The 21409-nt window shown below is 38.7% G+C and overlaps 1 pseudogene; it reads right to left on the bottom strand.

Annotated features, from left to right (window-relative positions):
• Positions 1-9020: 9020 nt before the first annotated feature.
• Positions 9021-9110, bottom strand: LOC132655678 (small nucleolar RNA SNORA17; annotated as a pseudogene).
• Between the last annotated feature and the right edge of the window lie 12299 nt (positions 9111-21409).

Here is a 21409-nt window from a genome sequence, read left to right as displayed (position 1 = left end):
CCTACATATCTTCATTTTATAACAAGATTGAAAATCCCGAGTGGATTGTCTGAATAATTGACCAATTTTCTTTAGGAATATCTTCTGAAATAACATTGCACTCTGAAGGAAAACCAGGTCTTTCTGTTGCTACAAAGAGGGAAAACACAGGTAAAAAGATAGTGAAATCTCCTTCAGGAGGTAATAATCTTTCAGTTTGATTTACAGTTAACTCTGCTAAAGTTCCCAGACATAGTCTCAATAAATGTTAGAGCGGTAAACTGTGTATGTATAACTCAGTTGTAAAGTGATTCCCTACCATGGCAAGTGTCAAAGCATTCAGCCCCCATCATCACTACGAAATGAGCAAGGATTTGATAGAAGAGCGTTTACCTAGCATATATGAAGTCGAGAGTTCAAATCTCAGCACCTAATAAATGCCACAGTGGCTTATACCTGCAATATCATCATTCAAGGTTGCATGAAGATCAGAATCTGAAGGTCACCCTCAGCTTAAAAGCAATTTACAGCCAGTTTGGACTACATTGGGCTGTGTCATAAAAGGTTTTGACCTGAATTGATCTTCCAGCAAAACAAAACATAATTATAAACTGGTCAAATGTAATATATATGGAAACTATTGTATATTATCTTTAAACATATAAAAATATAGCAAAATGATTTCTTTGCAACTTGTCACTGGAATCGGACAACTGTACCCACTCTGGGCATACAGATCACTCCTGTCATGCCTGCAATGAGACATAACCAGAGAAAAGAAAGGCTCTTTGAGGCAACCACAGAAGGAACCTCATGGAAGGAGCCAGTTTTGAAGATAGTCTATGAGAAAATTTGTGTTCTGAATAATCACATTAAGGTTGACCAAAACTCAGACTCTTCTCACCTTAGCTGTTCTTCGTTCCTATCTGTAACCCATGACCTAAAATCTGGGTTACACCTGGGAGCCAGCAAAAGACTTAAAGTGATAACGAGGGGAGATGATGCTTGATAATATCCTACAGTTAGCTCAAAATAAAAGGAGGATGTTAAATGTCTTTTCCCTATCACGTGCTGTTACTTTACTCCCTTAAGGCAGGGCCTTCATATTGCCAAAAGCAATCTACAGATTCAGTGCATTGAACGTATGACAGGAGTCTACTGAGCGCATCTGAAAGACTCTAACTAGCAGTGTTTTCAAAGCAAAGACTCATGACCAAACCTTTGGCAGAGTACAGGGAATCATAAGAAAGAAGGGGAGTTAGTCTGATGGGGAAAGGATAGGAGCTCCACAAGGACCAAATATATCTGGGCACAGGGTCTTTTCTGAGACTGACATTCAACCAAGGACCATGTATGGATATAACCTAGAACCTCCACTCAGATGTAGCCTGTAGATGTAGCTCAGTAACCAATTGGTTTCCCAAAGTGAGGGGAACAGGGACTATTTCTAACAGGAACTCAATGACTGGCTCTTTGGTCTCCCCACCCCCGAAGGGAGGAGCAGTCCTGTTAGGCCACAGAGGAGGGCTTTGCAGCCAGTCCTGAAGATACCTGATAAAACAGGATCAGCTGAATGGGGAGGAGGTCCCCCCTATCAGTGGACTTGGAAAGGGGCACGGTGGAGATGAGGGAGGGAGGGAGGGACTGGGAGGGAATGAGGGATCGGACAAGGCTGGGATACAGAGTTAATAAAATGTAACTGATAAAAAAAAAAAAAAGACAGGGCCTTGTAGTCAACTGAAGTTTGCCATTTGGTTAGGCTGAGTTGCAAGCAATATCCCTGTGTCTACCTATCTCTCCCACCCAACCCTGAGGTTATATCCATCTGCAAACATGCCTGGCTTCTTATATCAGTGTTGGGGACTTGAACCCAGGTCTTTACTCTTACATAGCAAGTTCTTTTACCCACAAGCCATCACCCCAACCTCAAACTCTGTATAAGTTTTTACATTACTGTAACATCCTTCAATTTTAAGTAAAATTTAAGTGTTAATTTTTTTCTTTTTTTAAATACAAAAGCTGAAGAGATGTAGTTGTCTGAAATGTTGTTTTCTATGAGACAGAAATGTCATGGATATAGTGACCCGGCTGTCTCCGTTAGTGTGCTGGTCTCAGCACCTAGGAATGCTTAATATTGGCTAATTTTATGAATGAAAAGAAAATAATGGACTAGGCATGAAAATTCCAATGACTAATGTCAGAAGAAACTGAGTAACATTTCTAAAGACTGACAATATCATTTTCTACATAAAATCTCTCAAATTTACCTAAATACTTTCAGCTTTCCTAAAGGAAAAAAAAAAAGTATTTTCCCCAATTTAAGTATATGAAAGTGTTGCATAGTAAAACGTGTATCAGGGTCATCTCAGAGAATCTTCTTATATTATGATAGTTATTAACATGTAATTTAACATGCATTCACTGGTGACCATGAGTTAGAGAAGGCACTATATAAAGAGCCAAACTGAACCAACAAAATGGCCTAGTGGTTAAAAACATTTGATATCCAAAACTGATAACCCTGAAATCCCCCAAACCTACAGTGGAAGGTAAGGACTGATCCCCAAAAGCTGTCATCTGACTTCCACACAAATGTCATTTAATACACCAAACACACACACACACACACACACACACATACACAGCACCGCCATCACCACCACTAAAAACAGCCACATGATAAAATAGAATATATGTATAAAAACAACAGAAATTTTACCTGGAAACTATATGATTACCTCCTACAACATACTGATATGAAATGATTGTAATTATATTTTCAAAAACTAATTAATGGCCAAAGAAAATTGTTCTTTAAGATTGTAAGTGACATAAGAGCCCTTTAAAAGTCATGTCATTGGTCGGTATGCAGTTGTTTACAATATCACCTCTATATCAACACTCCCAAGGTACTCGGATTTTCACATCCTACCATGAAACAAGAGATATGTTTACTGATGTGATCTGGGAATCATAATTGCAGAGTTATTTGTAGCCACTTGAAAGTGGCGGGATTGTTCATGTGTAGTCACAGACCAGGTCTCATTGCTGTTTTTGTATCTTCCTCAGTACATACCTAGTGAATTACAGTAGATACTAAAGCGCTAAGCACTTCACTACATGCAATGCTATTGTTACATTATGAAAATAATTTCTGATTGAAGTTTTTGTGGGTCAGTTGGAGTTCTCCTCCCTCTACTAAGTGGCTAGTCCAGTTAGAAGGAGTCCTCTTCCGTCTTTATGCTCTCTGCTTGAATCCCCCTCATATACTTCCAGGGGTCTACCTTGACTTAGGTCTCCAGCTTGTCACAGAGATACCCCCATCCTTTGATTCTCTTTTCTCTACAGGCCTTCTGTCCTCTTGCTCTCACTCTTCCCAAGTCTGATCTCCATCCTCTTAACTCTCTGTGCCCCATCTCCTACCTTGTTCCCCTTTTCAGCCAGTACCTCTGTCAGAATTATTCTATCTCCCCTTCCAAGGAAGATTTATGCATCCTCCCTTGGATCCTCCTTGTTGCTTATCTTCTTTGGGTCTATGCCTCTATAGCATGGTTATCCTGTATTACATGGCTAAAATCCCCTTATAATTCTGTTCATACCATTATGTGTCTTTCTCAGTCTGGGTTACCTCACTCAGGATGATCTTTTCTAGATCCATACATTTGCCTGTAAATTTCACTATTTCCATGTTTTTAATAGCTGGGTAGTATTCCATTGTGTAAATGTGCCACAGTTGAGGGCCATCTGGATTTTTTCCCCAGATTCTGGCTATTACTAATAGATCTGCTATGAACATAATTGAGTGTCCTTGATGTATATGTAAAGCATCTTTTGGGTATATACCCAGCAGTTTTATAGCTTGGTCTTGAGGTAGAGCTATTTCTGATTTTCTGAGGAAGTGCCAGATTGATTTCCAAAGGGTTGTACGAGTTTACATTCCCAACAATGGAGGAGTATTTCCCTTTCTATACACCCTCCCCAGCATGTGCTGTCACTTGAGATGTTGATTTTAGTGATTCTGACCAGAGTGAGATAGAATATCAGAGTCATTTTGATTTGCACTTCCCTATAACTAAGCAAGTTGAACATTTCTTTTTTTTTTCAAAATTTATTTATTTTATTTTATTATTATTATTTCAGTTTATTTACTTTACATCCCAAGGTTGTCCCTCCTTTTTCTTTCCCTAGTCCCTATTTCTTCCCCTTCTCCATTTACCCCAGAAAAGGGACCCTTCTCCCCGTCTCAACCCTCCCAAGTCTCATCAGGACTTAACATATCATCATCCCCCAAGGCCAGACAAGGCAGCACTTCCAGAGGAAATGATTCAAAAGCAGGGAATAGAGTCCTTGCTAGAAAAAGCCCATTCCTTTCCATTTGCCATGTGCCCCACATGAAAACCAAGCCTCTCGTTGGGCACATATATGCAGGGGACCTAGGTCCAGACCATGCATGCTCCTTTATTGATGTCTCAGTCTCTGTAAGTTCCCATAGGACAGGGTTAGTTGACTCTCTTGGTCTTCCTGTGAGGTTCCTGTCCCCTCCAGATCCTTCCTCTTTTCCCCAAGCTCTGCCCCATGCTTGGCTGAAGTCCCAGCATCTGTCTGTGTTGTCGTCGGTTATTAATATTTACTATTGTTTTATCTTCTTGTAACGCTGCTGTTAAACCTCAGCAGCTGTATAACCAAATCACCATACAGAGACTGGGTTTTTAGTTAACCTAGAACACAATTCTGGGCAATATTTACTCCCTCCTAAACCTCCAAGCCCTTAGTTTCCTAACATTTAGATTTCCCACATTATACTTCTTTTTGTGAAATCTTAGGTCTGGTTCATGCTCCAAGTCCTCTAAGTTCTCCCTCCTGCTCTGCTCTCCTCGAGCTCCCCCTCCTTCTCGCCCTTTCCTGTTCTCTAGCTTCTCCCCTCTTTCCTGTCCTCTGGCTCCTCCCATTGTATCTAGTTGCTTTATTTGTGTCCTGTTTACACAAGAGTTGAGACAGGATGCTTATAGTGAGTATCACAATGCAATATCCAGATTGAAATCAGAGAGTTGGGGTGGGGAAATCAGCATTTGAATTAACAAGGGTAAGGCATATACATTTTAAAAGAACATTATACCAACATGTCTGGATTAGCTCCTGGCTGAAGCCTCTCAGATGACAGCCAAGTTAAGCTCCTTCTGCAAGCAGAACAGAGCATCATTAACAGTGTCTGGGGTTGGCTCTCTGTTGTGTAGTGGGTCTCAAGCTGGGGCAGTTCTTGGCTGGACATTCCCTCAATCTTTGTTCCCTCCTTATCCCTGCACTTCTTGTAAGCTGGGTAATTTTTGGATCAAAGGTTTTGGAAGTGGGTTGTTCTTTAGGTACTTCTTTGCCACTCAAGATTCCTCAGTTGAAAATTCTCTATTTGACTCTGTGCCCCATTTTTTAACTGAGTTATTTTATTTATTGGTGTTTAATTTCCTTGTATTATTTTTCCTATTTATTTAATTTATTTTATTAAAATTTATTTACTTTGTATCCCAGCTGTAGCCCCCTCCCTCAACCCCTCCCAATCCTGCCCTCCCTTTCTCTTCTTTTCCCTTGCCGCCTTCCCCAGGCAACTGATAGGGGAGTCCTCCTCCCCTTTCATCTGACCTTAGCTTCTTGACCTTATATATTTTGGATATTAGCCCATTCTTGGATGTAGGATTGGTTAAGATCTTTTCCCAACCTATAAATTGTTGTTTCATTCTATTGACATTGTCCTTTGCCTTACAGAAGCTTTTCAGTTCAAGGGGTCCCATTTATTAATTGCTGATCTTGTAACCTGAGCTGCTGCTGTTCTATTAAGGAACAGAATGAGTTCCATGCTCTTCCCCACTTTCTCTTCTAACAGATTTAGTGTATCTGGTGTTATAGTGAGGTCTTTAATCCACTTGGATTTGAGTTTTGTGCAGAAAGATAAATATAGATCTATTTGCATTCTTCTACATGTAGACATCCAGTTAGACCAGCACCATTTTTTGAAGATGCTATCTTTTTACCATTCTATGGTATGGTTGTGGCTCCTTTGTCAAAAATCAAGTGTCTGTAGATATGTGGGTTTATTTCTGGGTCTTCTATTTGATTCCATTGATCCACCAGTCTATTTCTGTGCAAGAATCATGCAGTTTTTGTTAGTATTGTAAATTTACCCTGCCTACGAGATGTATACAGATAAAGATAGAGCAGACAGAAAAGAGATTGAGGGAATGTCTAACCAATGCCTGGCCCAGCCAAAGAACTACCTTATAGAAGAGTGCCAAGCCCTGACACTATGAATGACATTCTGCCAAGCTTTCAAACAGGAGCCTGACAGAGTTGTCCTCTAAGAGACTCTACACAACAGAGCCTCAAAACTGATGCTGAGACTCACATTCAAACATTGGGTGATGCAAAGAGAGTCTTGTGGAAAAGTGGGAGGAAAGAGAAAAGGATATGAGGATATGTAGGTGACAGGAGTTCCACAAAAAGAACAACAGGGCCAACAAACCAGGTCCCAGAGGGACTTGCTGAGACTGCAGCATCAACTAAGGACCATGCAGAACTGGACCTAGGCCCCCTACAAAGATCTGCAGATGTATAGCTGAGGCTTCATGTGGGTCCTCTAGTTAAAGATGTGGGGACTGCAATGGACACAGACTCACTTCCCAGCTTTTTTATCACTTTCCCCTGGTGAGATTTCCTTGCCAAGCCACAGAGGAAGAAGACATGTTTAGTCCTGATACAACATGTTGATCTGGAGTAGATGGCATAGGGAGCTCCCCTCTTCTGAGGAAGAGGCAAGGGGGGAAGGGGAAGGGAGGGAGGATGGGACTGGGAGAAGAGAAAGGATGGGGCTACATCCAGAATGTAAACTGAATAAAAGATAAATTAATCATATAAGAAAAGAAAATAATTTGTGAATGAATACATTTCCAATAAAATGTCCCCATGAGAAAAACAATGTACTTTTGGAATCAGTAAACAAGAGAATTATAATAAATTTTTCTCTAATTAGAAACAACATAATAAGTACCAGAAAAAGAAAGTGGAATAGCTGTTCCCAGACAGTGTGCACTGCAGATAATAATTTCTGTCCATTTATCCCTTTGCTTTAACTTTATATCAAGCTTAACACCTGGTTCTACCTCCTGGAGACCATTGATATTATTAAATAACATGATCCTTTCAACTTTTTAATTTTCTTGTGCTATCCTGTGTTTATGTGTTGAATAGCAGAATATAGAAGATTAAAAAGAATTTCTAAAACTAAATATTGGGCATTTTTCAAAAGGTCTCCACATGTTTTTGAAGATAAAACGAATCTTAGAGCAAAGTAATGTGTTATACACAGCTACATTAAAAAAAAAACAACATTGATTTAAATTCCGGAGGCTATGCTGTTGTCAGATAATTTAGAATATATTATCATCTATTTATCTGGGAGAATCCAGCCATACATTTCTCAAATGTAAAGGAGCATGTCCGTGGTCACTATTCTATTTGACAATCCAAAAAGCTGTTTAGTTTTTCCTAGTTACCCTGAAAGGTACTTAATAGTTAGGAGAAGGCTATATTGAGTCCCGAGAGACGACCCAGGGGCTAAATGCACTAACAAACAGCTTCAGAAGATCCAAGGCTCTCTACTGGACTCTGTAGGTACTGCACTTGCAAAGCACATACCAGATCACCAACAAATGCACATAATTTAAAATTTAAAAAAATCTTTAAAAAGCTCCTTTTAACATAACTATAAAGTCATATTTAATAGTTTACATTAAAATATATTAAAATGAATATTTTCCCACTCTGGCAAGAGGCAGGGCTGGCTTTCCCACATTCACACCCTTGGGACCAGCTCACCCACAACCCCCACACCCTGTGCCAGCTCTACTGTGATGCTCAAGTGAGGTTCAGGGCCTGCTCCCACTAATGATGCAGTAGATGAGTCAGGGCTGACTCTCAGTCTGATGACTTCAGGGTCAGCTCTCCTACATGCATTTGGTGTCAGAAGGAAAAAAATAGAGGGCATCTCTCCCTTGCCCCTGTCACCACATGGCAGATAAGACGAGCTTTCTCATGCTCACATCCTCAGGGCCAGCTCACCCGCACCTCCACCACCAGGGTCAGCTCTCCTGTGCTGCCCAAGGGAGGCCACGACCGACTATCCCCAGTGCTGCAGCTGGTGAAAGGCACGGATAGCTCTCCTGCTTTCATGAACACTGGGAAAGGTTTCTCACCTGCCTCAGGTGGTGAATACTAGAAGGGGAGGACTAAGGGGGGGGGGCACCTCGCCTTCATCTATGCCACCACAGAGACTGAGTGGTAGAGCCAGCTCTCCTCCTAGGGGATGGTTCACCCGCAACTCCCACAATGCACAGTGCCTTCTGGCTAAGGTCAGGGTCAGCTCTCCTGCTTGTCATGCCTGTAGGCTCAGCTCTCCCAGGACGCCCAGATGAAAGGTGGGGCCAGTTCTGCATAGCCCTTAGACATGAACATGCCCATAGACAACAGCCCAGACTGAGGACTCACCTGGCCTTCGGTGGTACTAGGTCTCTGCTGCAACGGTCAACAAACCCAGCTGTATCCCGCCCCTGTTGGAAGCATAGGCTAGGACCCCACCATGGTCCCTGGGGGAAACAGCATCTACTCACATCAGGCTGTTCCTCACTACCCTCTAGTCTCCAGTTCTGCCTCTCTTTGTTGTTCCCACATCCTTCTGTTTCATTTCATCTCTCATTTCTCTACCACCTACTTGCTCCTTTAATGCCGCCGGAGTGTCTGTGTACAGTGTCGGGCTTGTGAATTTGTCTCCATATAGCACCCTTGTCCATGCCCCTTAATAATAGTATGGTGGTCATTTCTACCTAGCTCCTCGCCCTGCTTGTCCAAGTGGCCCTGTGTCTTGGGCTCAGTTCAGCCTAGGGTCCGCTGTCCCAGGAGGGGTTCTGCTAATCTCCTGCTTGCTGCCTGTCCTGGAAGCTCATCTGGGCCTTCCTGGCACTGGATTGGTGGGGTTCTCTAGCTAGCTACTTTCAGAGAATGTTAAGCTACTAATCATTCAAATGTTCGTAGGTCAGAACACTGGGAGTAGACATAGCCTCTCTCCACACATGACTCAGCAGCCATGTCGGCAAGATCTCTAAGGGCAGAAGGAGCTGTACTTCTTAAACGGCCCTTTAAAGAGGTTTTCTAATTCCAATGAAGCAGAGAATTTGTTTAATGAATGCAGTGGTACCTGTTTCATAAAAGAATTCATAAAGCACAGGGAGAGTTCCAGAAGAGTAATAAGCAGGAGCACAAACCATGACTATCTCTAGGAGTCATTTTGGGAGTAATCCCAGAACATTCTATGAAATTGTAACCTATCATATTGTTTTTATAAGACAGTCTTAAATTGAGCTTTGGAAGATACACTTTTACATTTAAATTTCACAATAATGTTAATCATAACTTGTTTCTAATTTCTAGTTTCTAAGATAGATGTAAGAATGTTTTTTTGTTTGTTTGTTTGTTTCATTTCTATGGATTATACTGAGGAGAACAAATAAAATTTTGTGGGGTTTAAATTATGCCAGATTTGCTTTTTTTTTTTCATTGTGGTTTTGTAGAACTAGAATCAATAATGATCTATGTAAATTGAATTAAGCCTGTTCTGTAGTGAGAGAATAAACGAAATGACATTTAAATGCCTTTCTAGTCCCAGCTTTAATATTTCCCCATTACACTTAAGTTTTTTAGCAACAAATAAGAAATCTGTATGTATTATTGATTGCTTTGTATTATTTCAAAGTGAAATGAAACACTTTATGCCTTCCAATACTGTGCAGTGTCCCGAAATAGCTAAGCTGAATATTTCCCTGATCAATAATCATGTTGGATTCAGCTCCACGTGTCCCCAGTGCAGTTTTTGTGGGATAGACCAGTTGTGTTACTTGACAGTTCTGACAGTGGCTGGCATCACTCCTCTAAGAGGAGTGGAGAATGGATTATCTGCGTTAAGCTGTTTGCGTCACCTGACACACCAGCAGAAGCCAAATTGTTCTCGCAGAGCATATTCCTCAATTTTATTTGCTAGATAGGCCGCACATCTCAGTGAAGTATTCACATGCTTTGATGACAAACTTCAAGTACATATAGGAACCGCAGCATTTTACTCCATGATAGGTGAGTAGGATCATCACACAGAACTCTGCAAACTGTCATCTTTGCAATAGGGATTGATAATACCTGTGATCGCAGAGTTGGGAACAAACTAGAGTTCAGAATTTTCTTGCTCTTAAAAAAAATCATTAAAACATTTCAATTATAAAGCTTAGAAAAACGACTGTACCATTTTAACTCCATGCATTTTTTCCTGTGTTCATAATTCCTTGATCTTGAGGTCAATTGTAAAGAAATTTGGAATATTATTGATGGTAAAGAAAATGAGAATTGTAATGCTAGTGGAATCATAGGTAGATGCTGGTTTGCAAAATAGAAGGCTAGTTTCTCTTTTATGGGGAGAGGCAATAGATGTCAGAGAAGAGGGACTAAGCATGTCGGTTCAGATTCTTCTGACTGCTATAGCATATTATTATCTGTAGGTCCAGAGACTGTTTATATAACTTGTGTATTGGTGACCGATTTTCTTAAAAAAAAAAAAAAGTCTCCTGTGTGAACAGGTGTCTCCCCAATTACACTGGCCAAATTGGTTTCTAAGTGAAATTCTCTGCTTCCCTTCTCTCAAATGACCAACACCACTTCCATTTAGAGGGTCACAAGGCCATCAAGAGCGTCAGGTATTAATATTTAAACAACCTATAGGAACTGAATCACTATCCTCTGTATGTGTGTGTGTGTGTGTGTGTGTGTGTATTTATATATGTATCTGAGATGAACTGAGGACATACAATTCAGGCATACCATATATATAACTTAAAAATATATCATTGAGAAGTTTTCAGTTAATATATATCAGTAATTTCATACATAAATTACTCAAATTCTTAAAATTTGATGAAATAAGAATTATTGTCCATAATTTTAAAATAAATTCAGAGAAGTTAAAGGTTACTAACATCAAGAGGAAGTATCCCAACAGGAAGTATCCAGACAGGTCTCTGGAAATATACATGTGTGTCTGTCCATCCACCATGCCTCGTGCTTTTGCACAAATTATTCTGTCAATATTGTACTTATTAAGCACATTATATATATTATATATTAAGCACTTATTATATACTTACTAAATTTATCAAGCACTTGAAAATTCACTTGATTATTAGATTACTGTCATATATTTTATCTTCTAATGCTGACTTTCAAGAAAAATATACTAGCTAATTAAAGCAACATTCTGAAACACATATTAGATTGCTAATAATTCATATTAATGTTTTCTGTTAAAAACCTATTATGGGCAATGAAAAGAATCAACATTTTCTCTTTAAATCTAACATGCGTAAATGCAAAATAAACATAATAACACCACTCTCAGTTGAGAGATACGATTTTCATGCCATAATTGAAACTCAGAGCAACACATAAGATACATTTCATTTTGTAACTCTTCAATTTCAAGTCATTCCACATGTGTGCAGTCAATTACACAATACCTAAATCATAATTTACATTATCCTTTCTATCTATACCGTTAAACTCGATTCTTACATAGAAGAATCGCACCTCTCTTGAGTGTTAATTCACCCTGAAGTTGTTGGTATCTTTGTCCCCATCCTATGTACATAGCTATAAGCCAAATAAAACAGATACCTATCATATGGTTGCATTGTGAAAGGTTATTATCCTCAGGATACTTGCTTTCAAGAGTAGTTTTGAGTTTGTTTTCCCCAGTGTAATTTTAAATTATTCTTTAAAAAAATAATACAAAGGCAAATAAAACTTATGACTTCATACATTAACAGAATAATTTCTATATCACATTTATACCTATATCTATTTATGTACAGTGCCACATCCTGATTGATTTTTAAGAGTTTTTAATGTATAAAATTACATCATCTTCAAGTAAAGAACCTGAATTCTTTCTTTCCTATTACCCAGTGATCTCCTCCAATTCTCATATTACTCTAGCTAAGACCTCAAGTAGTGTATAAAACAGGTGCAGAGGGAATGGACATCCTTGTCTTTTTCCTGTCCTTGAGGTTATCTCCATTAGGCTGATGTCAGCTGTGGACTTGCTTTAAACTGCCTTTATTACCTTGTCCCTTGTATCCTTTGTTTCTTCAGGACTTTTTATCATGAAGGAATATGGATTTTGTCAAAAGCCGTTTCTGCATGTATAACATTATATTGATAGGTGTAAAAAAGACAAGTGAGAGAATTCAATTTCATTTCATGATAAATGGGACAAGAAATCAATTATTTGGAAGAACACAGTCTCTTTTTTAACGTGTCTTTCTAAAACTTTTTTTCTTTATTACATTTTACTCAATTTGTGTCCCACCTTGGCTCCATCTCTCTTCTCCTCCCAATCCCACCCTCCCTTCCTCTTCTCCCCCTATGCCACTCCCTTAGACCACTGAAAAGGAGGTCCTCCTCCACTTCTATCTGACCCTAGCCTATCAGGTGTCATCAGGCCTTGCTGCATTGTCTTCCTCTATGGCCTGGTTAACAAATGATGCTCAGAAATATAGGTACTTAAACATAGAAGTTGGAGCTCTAAGCCTACCTCTCTGTCTTTTTGAAAATCAGCCCAAGCGGAACAATGTCCTTAACTTAAGTTCTAAATCATTGACATTGCTGAAGGAAGACTTGGGGGAACAACTTCAAAAATCTATGTAATTACTTTATTAATAGAATGCCAATCATTCAGAAAATAATAACAAATTTAACAAAGAGGATCACATTGAATGAAACTGTTTTTGCCCAGCAAAACAATAGAAAAATAAAAAAAATTTAAAAAAATAAAGACACAGATTATAAAATAGGATCTCATCTTTGTCAGCTGTTCATGGCACAGTTTAGTATAAAGAATATACAGAGAGAATACAAGAAAAACAAAAGGCTCCACTTATCTGAAAAATAATGAAGGGAGGATAGGGAGAAGTGGCAGAGAGGATGGGAATGGAAGGAGAGGAAAGGAGGGCCTAAGATAAGGATGTAAAGTGAATAATCAATCAATTAATTAATATTATTAAAGAAAAATATAGAATAAAACAACCAAATATAATTAATGAATGGACAATTAAATTCATCAACAATCTTCCAAAGAAGCTCAAATGAACAACAAATGTCTAAAACCACGTTGAACACCTTTAGTCATCAGAGAAACGCTAATCAAACTTTCTCTGTGATCCTGTCTCACTCTGGTCAGAGTGGCTCTCCTAGGAATACAAACTAAAACAAATGTGGCTGAAGAAGAACACCTAAACATTCCTGGCCAGAGTATAAATTAAGCTAGTCACTTTGAAGTCATTATGGAGGTTCCTCAAAATTCTATAGATTGAACAACCATATGATTCTAGTCCTGAGAATATGCCAAATTGGATCAAACTGGGAAAAATGATTATGACATCTGAAATACCATATTTACCACATAACTTTTCAAATTAACAAAGTTATGAAAACAAGCCTATGGGGTCCTCAACGTGTGGATATAGAGGGAATATGTGTCACATACAGACAGACACACTGACACACACACACACACACACACACAATATTTTTATCCAGGTAAAATTTATGCAATTCGTAAGAAAATGAATAGGACAAAAACTCATCTTATCAGATGGATCCATGTAAGCTAGATTCAAAAAGACAAACAGTATATATGCTAGGGAGGAGGAAGAGGAAAAGTTTAGGATTATCGGACTCAGCACAAATAGGTTGAATGAAAATGTCACTAAGAATAAGAATGTATGCATAGTTAAAAACTAATATGTCAAAAACTGAATGGGGAAATGAGGCAAAACTAAAAATATTAATAAAAATAGGCATGGTAATTAAAGTCAGAAAAAATCAAGATTAAAAACAGTTCCAAGTTTGTCAATAAATATGCAAGTCATGTTAATGAAAAAAGCCACAAACTCTCATGTGACTCTCAAACTAACAAGATCTATTTACACGCTGCCTAGGGTCTCCAGTGCTAAAATCTAATGAAAGAAAAGATGAAAGTAAAGTGATGGAAAAAATACAACTGAAATCAAGCAGGGCTGGCTGGCTTTCCACAGGCAAGGTAAATTGACTGATTTCAAGATTTGTAATTTACTTTCCTCGTTTGCATGAAATGAACATTATGTTGGAAAACAAACAAACAGACAAAAGAAAATGTGTGAAAGCTTCAGTGTGTATGGGCCATATGATATTATTTCTAGAGAGAGCTGCGTGCCACGGCGAGGCACAGACAGCCCACAGACACACAGAGGGAATATGTGTCACATACAGATAGACACACTGACACACACACACACACACACACACACAATATTTTTATCCAGGTAAAATTTATGCAATTCGTAAGAAAATGAATAAGACAAAAACTCATCTTATCAGATGGATCCATGTAAGCTAGATTCAAAAAGACAAACAGCACATTTTGTCTCATATATAGAGTCTAGACTTAAAAAAAAATACATGAAAACTGAATGAGGAAGAATGTTTGGGAAGTAGAAGGCACTGGAGGGGGAAGGCATCCAGAGACCCTCCCACTATGGCCTGTAGACACCAAGAGATCGGCTTGTTGGCATTTCACTCAATGCAGGCAGAGGATTTCACTGGGAGACCTGCCAGCTGTGTGGCCCGCCTGCAGGGGACACCACTACAGTAGAGAAAGAGAAGCTGCATAGTTCGGGTCTTATGAAGAGAGATGGACCTGGAGACGCGAGGGTGGAGAGGAATAGCTTGTTGTGAGTAGTCGAATCTGCCACCTGAGGCCGTGGTGCAGTCTACCTTGCCAGGGAGGAAATGTGTGGGTCCATGACCAGGCAGTGGCATCGGTCAGTGTCAATATCGGAGGCTCGTATTACCACTAGAAACCATTGTGCCATCCCTAGTCAGAGGTACCACAGCCTGGGACTATGGTGATGTACAAAGTTGTACAGAGCTGGCCTCTCTACTCAGTGGCTGTAGCACTCTGGAGTGCTGGGCGCACCTCTCACCAGCTGTAGCATTCAAGAGCTTAGGCCCTGCTCTTTGCTTGGTCAGCACAGTGGAGCTGGTCCTGGTGGCAGGGGAAGCAGGTGAGATGTCCATTGGGAGAGCTGACCCCTCCACTTGCCTGGCATGAGATGACATGATATCAGAGGTGATAAAGTGATGCCCCCTTTCCGACCTGCAGCAGTCAAGAGAGCCAACAGTGGCACTCAGGAGAGTGGGCCCTCCACTTCACCTGAGCAGCAAAGTGGAGCTAGCCCTGATCTCAAAGGCATGGATTAGCCAGCCAGGACCATAAAAGAACAGGAGAGCTGTACCAGCCTCTTGCCAGCTGTAACATTTAAAAGAGTGAGCCTGGTGCCTGGACTGGGCAGCACAGTGGAGGTGGCTCTGGGGTCATGGGAGTGGGTGAGTTGGCCTTGAGAGCATGAGAGCTGGATAGCTGACCCTGTTTCCTGCCAATAGAAGCATTGGTGGTCTAGCTGGGCAGTGCTGGAGAGCCCTTCCTGGTGGGGGGTGATGCGTGAAAGCCAGCAGGCTGACCAGTTCAGCTCCCAATCAGGCTCAGATCCAGGGCTAAGGGTTGGCCTACCCTAAAATCTACATCATCTGTGAACTCTTGGAGCACGTGAAAAGGCTGCTCCCGCTGACCAAAAACTGCAGAATCTCTATGACACAGGGCAACAGCAGGAGAAATCCTGGTGAGGATCCAATACTCACCAGATGGTGTGGCAGAAGCCAGCGGACTTGACGCTGACCCATGACTCATTGCAATGACCATTTGTAAGTAAAGAGCTATGGACAGAGCAGTACACTGTGGGACACAATGGAGCACCCTACAGCTTCCATGACAAGGAGTGTTCTGTTTTGTTTTTCTTTGTTTTGTTTGCTTGATTTAGTTTCTTATTTGTTTTTAATGGGGGGCGGGGAGAATGCAAGGACAGAGGGCAGATACGAAGGAAAAGGGAGATGAGTGGGTCTTGTTGAATGATGTGAAATTTACAGTGAATCAATAAAAACTTGAAAAATATCGTTTCTAGATATAAAAATTGAAACTTGATATTATATTGATAAATATCACTCTAAAAACTTACCTAAATTAATAACATCTAAATAAGATCATCAAGTAGTGAACTCACAGATTATTTGAATAGCTACATTATATTTATCTTAATAAATATCTGTATGTATCTGTCCACACATATCAGCACACAAAACGCAAGCATACACAGATACACAGACACACACACACACACACACACACACACACACACATACACACACACAGAGCAGCTCAGTAATAGGAAACTGTTCAATTTTACAGAACAAAATGTTGATTATCTTCATATATTGATTTTTATTGGGTCACAAAGAAAATATCTACAACAACAAATAATATTCTACAAAATGATTTATATATCAAATCTCTGTAGCATCCTAAATTTCCAATAAACAACAAAGAAAAAACATTACAAAGGACAAAACCAGTTTAATACAGAGGATACTTAAAAATATATATAGTTTAAAATCACTTATGACTTAAAAATACAATATTTTGGCTGTTAAATGTTTAAAAACGAATAATTTCTAGTTACTTGTTCATTCAGTTATTGAACAAAATCATTTTTTAAAAAATATACAATATTTTGGATATTAAATGGTTAGAAATTAATAATGCAAATTTACTCATAATCATTTATTGAATAAAACCATAAAAGCGGTAACACAAATCTATAGTAAAAAATCGGAAGAACACAGAGAACTGTTCAACTAGAACACTAGAATACTATCAAGTACAAATTAAAAGGTCAAAAATAATAAAGCTAAAATGGGTAGTGGAATATAGAAACATCAATATTTTGGGGCTTATCAAGAATCCCGAAATATGTTTCCTTTCACATTCTCACAAAGGAGACAAACTATCTCATAAGATTGATAAAGAAATGTCAAAGGATGGAGGGTTTGTGACCTTGGCCTATAGGAAAAATATCAAGAACTTGCCGACAACTATGCAGACACAGACAATTTCTGTCTGTGTACTTACTGTGCGTGTGTATGTATGTGTTTGTGTGTGTGTGATTTAGTATGAGATACTGAATCTCTACCATTCCTCTTTCAACTTTCTCATTTGTAGAAACCTAAGACCCGTGAAATAATAGTAATCTTCCACCACCTCTCAGATTTTGAGAACTTCTTGTTTTTGTCCAAGAGTCATCTGTTGTTAGTAAGAAGAAACATTCTAAGAGGAATGGGGTAGAGGATGGATGTCACAATAGGTATGTTAATCTGCCCGCACCCACACATTAGAAGTAAGCACTGGAGCTCTTTATTGAAAGCAGGCTCTGGAGCTGCCAACCATAATCACAGATGGATTTATAACCCAGAATCTTTTTAAGAGCCAATTATTAAGATACAATCCCAGGTTTTTAAAATGATGTTAGGAATATATGCCAAGATAAATATTGCTATTGAAAATACTTTCTTCTTTTCAGTGATATTACTCTGGCCCAGAATTTACTTGTGACAAAATTCCATCCATTACAAATACAAACAAACAATCCCCCCCCCCCAGGATAAACAATAATGTTGGTAAATTGGCATTTATTTCATCTGTTGATGATGCTAGGATTCCATGGTCAAGTGTGAACAAATCTGCATTTGTAATTATTCCCACAGAAGCATTTCTAACCCCATAAGCTTGACATTTGGGATGAGATTCTTAGTTAGGAAGGGCAGGAATTTCTCCATGTTGTTGATAGCCAAAAATGGCTCCTTTCAATCAGATTCAACTCTGGTTGAAAATCACCATGCAAATAGACAAACTTTCTCTGATGAGATATAAAAAACATTTTTAGAAGCTATTACTAGAATTAGGTGGTAGGGACAGACTGGTTCTAAGATACTTGAATTATATTTTTAAAAATAAACAAATAAATAAAGTGTAAAATATTTGCTTTTTATGAGATTCTGACATAAATAAATATTTATACAAGAAAATAAGACATCCTAAAGTATCAATTTAAAGTATGCTTTGAATAACACAAACACTAATTTTAAAAATTAACTTACATCTTGGCAGATTTTTTTACTTCAATATTTTTAATATTCTGGCTTACATATTTTATATTTTACCTGCACCTTTTCCAGAGATATAATTTTGTTTCATTTTTGTTTGTTTAATTTTTAAGGCAGGGTCTCACTATGTAGTCTTAAATGGCATGGAGCTCACTTATAAAGACCAAAACGGCCTTGAGCTCATAAATAAACTGCTTACCTTGACTTTCCAAGTGCTGAGATTAAAGGCTTGAGTCCCCATGACCAGTTTAACATACTCCTTATTAAAAAAGATATATACAATGACAGGGCCTTTTCTAGAGCCAATTACCGAAATAATATACCAGGTTTTCAAAAAGATGTTTGAAATATATTCCAAGATAGAGATTTTTGAAAATAGTTATTTCTTTTTCAATGATATTATTGTGAGCTATATTTTGTGAGGAAATTCCATCTATTACAAAAAAAAGAAACCAACAAAGAAAACACAGGTTTATTCTTCCTTATAGTAGATATTTGTTATTATCTAGGGATTCACAAAGCCAAGACCTGCAAGACATGTCCATAATACAATATGATCTAGCATTTATGACTGATTTTTTGAAGTTGAGTGAGTCTACATGGAAGGTTGCAGAATTGCTCACACTCATTACTATGCATGTGTGGCTATCAATAACTTAATATAAAAACAATAATGTGGCAACTACCATAGGTTAGATATTTGCTATGTTTGTTTATTCTACAGCTGTTTTTCATCTGGTCGTCATTCTCTTATGAGAAAGAACTTTAACTATATGACTTAGAGGTGACTTGTGATCATAGATAGTTACACAAAATGTAACACAGTAATTAATGTGTTCTATTCAAAATGATAAAATAAGTGTGAGAATGGCCAAAGATTTTAAGATAAGGTTACTGTAAATTTGATGGTCTTAAATGATTAAAAAAAAAAAAAACCTTTTAGTGTAGCATCAAAACTAAAAATAAAGCTGGACACATTAGAATTTTTGCATTTAATGTTTGCTTTTGTCTGTTTGTTTGCTTTCTTGCTTATATCGGACTTCAAAAAAGAAAATGAGAGGAAAAGAAAGAAATATGAAATGGATTATCTTTTAGAAACATACACAGAGAGAGAGAGTAACGAAGAACAGTTTTCAATGAACAGATAGATATCTGGGTTATACACCTGATGATTAAACATATGCTACCATGCATCAATGTTGTATTATTAATCAGTTGGAGGAGTCAATACAAAGAGAAAACTGAAGAGATGTTCCCTCTACTAAGTCATGCAAGTGATGCATTTCAAGGCAACATGCTACTGGGACTCAATTTGCATCACCTATGTATGTGTCTGGAGGTATTTCCTTGGTTAGATAATAACTGAGTCATGATGAATTAAGGAGATTCTATTTCCTTGGCAGCAGTAAGTAATAAACTCATTTGCCAATTCGTAGAACTAAGTGGAAGTATCAGGTAAGTCATGGCAGGGTTCAAAAGTGTATAGGATGAAGTTGGAAGCAGTCATCAAAGTAAGAGGAAGTGAATGATTGTTTTCTGTTCAATACAGTTGCAAATTTTTAAAATGGTTTTCAGAGTGCATCTCTCTTTGGTTTTTAGATGAGCTATCTACTTAACATGAGCCCCAAATTATCATGCCAGAGTTTGGCAATACTAAGCAGAAATAACCAATTTTACTGTTATTTCAAATTGTGTAGTAAAAATGACAGCATGTTTGTAATGCAATCTTTTAACATTGTCATTTGGTGAAGGAACAGTGCTATCCCCGTGCTCAGAGAGTGTGTGATGATGACATGGTAAAAATATTATTATCTCGAAAAGTAAGAGAATTTTGATCTCATTTTGTCTGTTTCCAATTTTTCATACTGAATTTACTTTCTACCTGGTTTTGAACTTTGAAATTATTAATGATTTTTTATTATCATTTATTACAATTTATTCAATTTGTATCTTGTTGTGTCTCCCTCCTTTGTCTCCTCCCAATCCAACCCTCCCTCCCTTTTCTACTTCTATGTCCCTCCCCTAGTCCACTGACACTAGAGGTCCTCCTCCTCTTCTATATGACCATAGCCTATCAGGTCTCATCAGGACTGGTTGCATTGTCTTCCTCTGTGGCTTGTCAAAGCTGTACCCCTCCCCTCAGGGGGAGGTGATTAAAGAGCCAGCCACTGAGTTTATGACAGAGAAAGTCCCTGCTCCCCTTACTAGGGACCCTACTTGGAGACTGAGTCTATGGGCTACATCTGAGCCAGCGTTTTATGTCCTCTCCATGCATGGTCCTGGGTTGGGGTATCAGTCTCTCCTGGGCCCCCAGGGCTCAGGTGTTTTTGTTTTTGTTTTTTGCCTCTGTTGCTCTTTTTTGGAGCTCAGGTCCCCTCCAAGTCTTTATATCTCCTCCTTCTTTTATAAGATTCCCTGCATTCTGCCCAAAGATTGGATATGAGGCTCAGCCTCTGCTTTGATACCTCAACCAGATATCAATAAAGTCTCGTACATATATACAGTGTAACATGATCATATCCACCTTTCACTCCCCATTTCCAGTTTGTTCCTTAGACCTCCGACCATATTTTCTTCCTGAATTATTTTCTCCTTTTAAACTATTTTTAGTCCACTGGGTCTGGTCAATTATGCCCATACATGGATGGATGTAAGGTCATCCACCAGGGGTTGGCAAGCCTTCCAGTGATCACATTCCTAAGAGAAGTGGCTTTTCAATGACCAAGATCAACACAAATCTAAGGACATAAATATTTAGAAAACAGCTTGAACACATGTCCATTTAGAAAAAAAAATCTCCCCTATGGCCAATGAATTCTCTAGCAATGGATTCTTAACATGTTTTCAGTGGCAGGTATTAATTTTTTTTCCTGTGAAGCAGGCCCCAAATCCAATCAAGAGACTATTGGTTACCTCATACACAATCTTGCTTTATTGGACCAGTGGCCATACCTTGTCTGGCAGTTCCGTTTTATAGTATGCAGGGTCTGTGTCTACACTGTGGCATGGTATTGTGTGCCAGGGTCCAATATAAGTCCCTGTGAACAAAAGGCAGGAACAAGGAATTGGGAGTACAAACAGAAATGACAACACTCTGGGATCAGCTTTGGGGAGGCAGATCAACTTTATTTGCGGTGAATGAGGTTTATCTAGAACTCTGGGGAGAAAGTAATAATATTCAGGATGGGTAAATGTCATTGCCTGAAGGAATAAAGTACTTGTTAGAGTAGGGAGGCATTCTAGGAATCCCAGGTACTTG

The sequence above is a fragment of the Meriones unguiculatus genome, chromosome 7 (genome assembly GCF_030254825.1).
Source record: "Meriones unguiculatus strain TT.TT164.6M chromosome 7, Bangor_MerUng_6.1, whole genome shotgun sequence".
Taxonomy (NCBI): Eukaryota; Metazoa; Chordata; class Mammalia; order Rodentia; family Muridae; genus Meriones; species Meriones unguiculatus.
The sequence above is the reverse complement of the archived record's forward strand: the minus strand, read 5'-3'. Positions and strand labels throughout refer to the sequence as shown.